The following is a 5,798-nucleotide window of genomic DNA, read 5'->3' as shown; positions in this document are numbered from 1 at the left end:
TCTGCCTCATGCAATATAAATCTCAGCACTCCAAAAGAGTTTCTTTGATCCCCCAGAGAGCCACTTATCAAATGGGTCGGGTGGAAAGAGTATTTCCTGAATTATATTACTACTCTTGAGGATAATGGGAGCGCCTTAAATGCTGATAGGAAAAAAAGGAATTTGATGCACTGTTTTACCACCAGAGGTTCTTTGCATTTACTGTCAGATGCAGAAAGTTGATGGGAGTGCGGGGACACTGAAGATTTCAAGAATGCTATGATAGACCTGGATGAACATTTTTCTCCAACATTATGTACAGCTGTGATGAGAAATGTATTTTTTCTGAGGTAATAGGAAAAAGAGTGAAACAATTGAAGACTATGGGGCATATTAGTGAGGAACAGGGAAAATTAACGCTAAGGGCGCTTAGCGTTAATTTTTTTAACGCCCGCTATCGCTGGATAATATCACCTGGTTATCGCGTTATTAACAATGCTAACCGCCTAGGCGATAAAAAATCCAGCGATAGCGGCATTTTGGGAGGTTATCGCTGGTAATGCAGCGATAAAACTACAAGGATAGGGATATCCTTGTTGATAGCCCATGGTGGATTTAGCCATGTAATCCACCTCCCATTGGATTACATGGCTAAATCTGAAAATTAGCAGACGTAAAAAAGCAGCGTTAACCGTGGTTAGCGCTGCTTTTTTATCTCTAACAGGGTTAGCGTGAAGCTTGATAATAGGAGAAATTTCGCTTAGCGACATTTCTCCTATTATTTTGCTCTGGAACGCCCACTTTGCATCTCATTAGAGATGCAAAGGGAAGCGTAGTGAAAAAGTGTGCTAACATGCGATTTTGCATGTTAGCACCCTGTTGTTGATAGGGCGATATTTTTATCTCCGCTTCTTTAGCTTTTAAAGCCAAAAAAGCGGAGATAAAGCCCTTGTTAATATGCCCCTATGTCTCATCTTTAAAGAAACTTGAATCTACTTGTATATTTGGTATTCTTCAACAAACTAATTTGTGAAAAAATTGTAATGTATGCAAAAAAGAAAGGCATACAAGAATGATATACTGGAGACAAAATTGAAAAGTTAGGTTATGGACAACTGTTTTTCAGATTTAAGAATGCTCAAGCTATGTGTACGTTATACGTTGCCATAGATGAAAACAAGGTGGTTGGGTAATATCAAGTGCACTCAATCAAGTACATTCAGACAAATGGATGCTCAAAAGAAGTGAGGGATAGCCATAGAGAAACACCTCACCTGGAACAAATTCTGAAGCAGAACAAGAAGCCTCCGAGCACTCCAGGCAAGTTAAGACGTCCAAAGTCTTTTGTAGTCTTCGTTTTTATTCACAAGATTCTTAATATTGTGTAATCAGATCACAGTTGTTCCCATTTCTAGCTGCCAACGTGTTTCGTCATTGGATCAATTTCCACAAACTTCCTCAGGGCAATATTTTGTCGCAAAGAAATTATATACCAAATATTCAACATCATTATATGAAAGTCAAAAGACTAACTATAACGCTTGTGAGTGATTACTTACGTGGAGCACTCTCCATTTGATATCTACTGGTGATTGACAATTGAGGATTTTTTATTTGCGTTAGAGTGACATTTTGTTACAGCCGGTGTGAACTGGGAGGCATTGGAGTCATTGGCCAATCGAAAAACTGCTGGCACAGATGGATTACAAGTTGAGTTCCTCCTCATATATACCAGATTGTTGATGCCCCAGTTTCTGAAGAAGTATGCAGAGGCTTGGGAGGGTAGCCTCCCTGGAACCACATGTGAGGTACTGATATTCCTTATACCGAAGCAGTTCAGGGACCCAACTGAAACAGCCTTATGTAGACCACGTTCAATGATGAATCTTGACTGCAAGATTCTCCGTAGAGTGTTGGCCATGAGACTCCACCCGCATATGGCAGCACCAGTTCATCACGATCAAAATAGGTTAATCCCACTGGAAATACTGCTCTTAATGTAAGACACCTTCTAATGATAATGAACAAAACACCAGCAAAAGTGTCAATCCGCTATGGTACTGCCCATGGATTTAGAAAAAGCAAATGACATGCTGAGTTAGAGTCTCCTAATTGATGCACTGATGCACTCAGACGTATGAACTTGGAGCAAGCATGGATTAGGTAGATTAAACTCATATACAATAACCCCTCGGCTAGGGACAATGTTGTTGGCATATTCAATATATCATCGGACTACACTGGGTTGCCCCTGTCTCGCATGCTGTTTACTCTAATACAGAACCCTTTCCTGAGCACCTAAGAATGGGAAACAGCAATAAGAAAATCCCACTGGCAGAGGTGACACATGTCATCTCTCTTTACGCAATTGACATTTTGCTGTTCTTGAGGATAGGATAGGTTGCTACCCATGGTTAGGTACCTACAGGATTTTGGTAGGTTATCAGGACTGCGCACCAATTGGCCAAAAACATGTGCGTTCCCTGTAGCCTGATCCGCACAGATGAGAAGTCATGACCGTTGGGGTATCATCTGGGAATAAGATACATTTTGATACCTAGTGGTGAGAATTCACTACAGGCCTGATTACCCTTTGACAGGTAATTTGGGGCAAGTGATGAGCACCTTCTAGGGCACCATGAGGTTTTGGCATGCCTCGAAACTCTCAGTGATGAGGCCCTGGTCATTATTTATTTATTTGAAAAGTGCGAACATGACCCGTACGGGTATCAGAGCGCTGTACAAAGGAGCTAAAGCGAAAGGAGGTAAAAGCATGAATACAACACCATAAAGGACCTTAACAAGCACAATATAAAAAAACAAGAGCAACATGGGACATGTGAGGAACCAGAAAAGCAACAATTGTGATGGAGCACGTGGAAAGACACAATTACAACGTTGAGCAGAGGTAACAACCCATCTTATGGGACATGTAAAGTACCAGAAGAGCAGCAAATCTTATAGGGCACATGGAGAGACAAAATTAAAACTTTTGAACAGAAGTATCAAAGAGTGTCAACAGGATATTAAACTTAGTTTAGATGACTTTGGGACTATTGCTGTAGATCATAATTTTGTTTCTGCCAAGACTGTCTCGCTATTTTAGCAATTGAACTGTGTGGGTGCCAACTGACTGGTTTAATATGGGCTGCAAATAGACACAAAGCAGTTTTGAGGAACTTATAACTCCCACTTGTAGAGGGTGATCTTGGCCTCCACCACCTTGACCTTTACTTAGCAGCATAGATTCAGTGGACTGACAGATGGCTGGATGGTGGGCTTGACCAATTACGAGAGGGGAACCTCAAAAGTACGATGAGGGGACAGGTGGAGTCGGGGTAAATACCAAAATTCAAAAAGGAAAAGTACCACCTCCCCAGGATTCTATAAATGGGCCTTAAGATTAGGTCCCTAACTCCAGCAAACACTCAAATAGGAGCAGAACGAACAGTACGATAAATGCATCGGACAAAAACATTTAGATACAAAAATAATTTTTGATTTATTTTGTTTTTTTATACATTCAAATATTTTTAGTTGATGTTTACATACACATACATATAGAAATAAATGGTACAGACGACAAAATTACATATCTAAAATATACTAAATTTCCCATACAAAGCTCAATACATATATCCAACATTCATTCCACAAACATACTGCAAATCAAATTCGGTCAAGATAGAAGAACTCGTCCCGATATGGTAGTATGGGTGGTAAGTTCATGTATCATCAAGATATCAAGGGGGTGATACTGTATGAACAAAGAGCCGAAAGTTCAGGCGCCAACGCGCGTTTCGGTATTGGACCCAAACGTGGGTCCCACCTTCATAAGGGCGACGACCGATGGGAAGTGGGGGACAATAATAACACCTAGGGTTGATAAAACAAACGTAAATAACCAGCAAGAATTCAACAAAGGTGATAACAAATTTATATACGAGACATATGCATATAGTCTATAACGCTTAGTCTATTCAGTTAAGCTCCATTTGGTGTGAGCGAAAAAGCAATAGCTTGCAAAAATAAATACACAATTATATATATCAGGTCCAACAAGGTACCTAAGTGAAGACTATGTGACAGCAGGCCTCCAGTGGGGAAAAGATCACAATAGAAAAACAGATCAATGTGAAAGACATAGGAAAAGATTTGGAAAATAGTGCACAGGAGTGTAGTTCCGTAGAGATAAATACCGCGCAGAATAGAAGTTCACCAGTGGATTACCCAAAACGCAAAACCATGAGGAAATACACACATTAAGATATAGAAGAAAGTGTGCAAGGTAGCTGAAAACACTGTTTATAACATACTTAAAATCCACCCCACAGGATGGGGGTCCAAATAGCAATCATCAAAAGGTTGGGATAGCTCAGTGTATCAAGTGAATGCTCCGCTTCAATAAAGATGGTCAGCCGGGTTCATTCCCAAATGTTTATGCGAAAGTCCAGACGTGGTCAGCATATTCAGAACAAGCTACACTTCAGGAGGCTTATAAGGGTGCCTTCAAGTCTAGAGACAAAACATGGGGTAAGGACAGATTAACAAATAAGCGTTCCTTAAGTTCGACTAAGGGATATCTTAGAACTACTAAGTAAAAGGAAAACTTTACCATAAGGAACACGTACTTAAATCAGGGCGTCATCATGGTGAAAGAGCAGAGCAATTCAAACGGATAGAGAGAATTTCTAGACAATGGAGGGTCGTGAGGAGACGATGGTATTGAACCTCAAAAGGAACAGGGTATCACTCAGGTCTTCGGGGGCTCCTGCAGCCAGGGAAACAAATAGGCAGGAGGTCAAAAGATATATGAAGAAGTGAAACAACAGGATAAAACTGTCGGTATTTGCAGGGCGATTAAAGTTGGTTATGTCGAGTCATGAGGGATGTAAAATAAATGTGACTCACAATGCGGGTTAACCAACTAAATGAATTAGGCATATAATTAACTCCACATACCGGGGGACGAGGAGAGGGATATGCTTCTACCCAGACAAGTCGTTCAGGTCAAATAACAAAATCGCTACGTGCGACTAAGCTTAAAGAAAATGAAAAAGACAGCCCTAGCGGGAAGAGAGAAATACCTCCAACAATAGTTCTGGTACAACAAGATAGCCAACAGAACTCGGGACTGCATACCTGCTGAATGATTCTGAGATAAGGGTCTGTAAATCTGTCGGCGATATGTCAGGAACACCCGTCCGGACGCCTCTGCTGAATGCCCTGACGAGGAACTTCCTTAAATGAGGGAGGGGATTCACGATAGCCAATATAAATCAACCTGGCTGGGAGGGCAGATACAAGTAGAGAGAGGACAGTAAAGGAGAGATTAGAGTGTATAGCACACGCGCGTTAGCGGCCATATTGGAACAGAGTCTGGGGTCCGTAACAAATGTCGGATCATAAGTAAAAACACAGCGCGCAAAGGTTACCATGCCGTCAAACTCAACAATAAAGCGAATACCGGTTTCTAATCATAAGATCTAACACGGAATTCCAGTTTGGAGTCTAGAGAGCGTGAAACAACGTGCGTAGCATACTTTTGATGGGTGGCAGGAACGGGCAAGGGGATTACATGATGGCATTCTCCCATTGGATTATTTCGTTCAGCCCATGCTGCACTGAGTCAAGATAAAAAATCCAAAATGTCTCTCTCTTTTTTCTCAGGGATGTGGGGTCTCTCCCAGGGGGGGGGTATGTATTTTTTCCAGGATGGACCATCTGAGATCCTTATCATTATGATTTTTATCGAGCCAATGGCTGACAAGGGGGGCAGCAGTTTTTTTTGTGCGAATATTAGATTTGTGTTCACAAAT

The 5,798-nt window shown here is 41.3% G+C and overlaps 1 long non-coding RNA gene across 1 annotated transcript; it reads right to left on the bottom strand.

The window, feature by feature from the left end:
* Positions 1-3,610: 3,610 nt before the first annotated feature.
* LOC146802559 (uncharacterized) lies at positions 3,611-5,247 on the bottom strand. Its single transcript, XR_014967418.1, has 4 exons — positions 5,122-5,247; positions 4,611-4,750; positions 4,296-4,494; positions 3,611-3,855 (listed from the first exon to the last, which is right to left on the bottom strand). It is a non-coding gene; the product is annotated as an uncharacterized LOC146802559 (long non-coding RNA).
* Between the last annotated feature and the right edge of the window lie 551 nt (positions 5,248-5,798).

The sequence above is a fragment of the Triturus cristatus genome, chromosome 8 (assembly GCF_964204655.1).
Source record: "Triturus cristatus chromosome 8, aTriCri1.1, whole genome shotgun sequence".
In the NCBI taxonomy this organism is placed as follows: Eukaryota; Metazoa; Chordata; class Amphibia; order Caudata; family Salamandridae; genus Triturus; species Triturus cristatus.
This window is presented reverse-complemented; position numbering and strand designations above follow the sequence as displayed.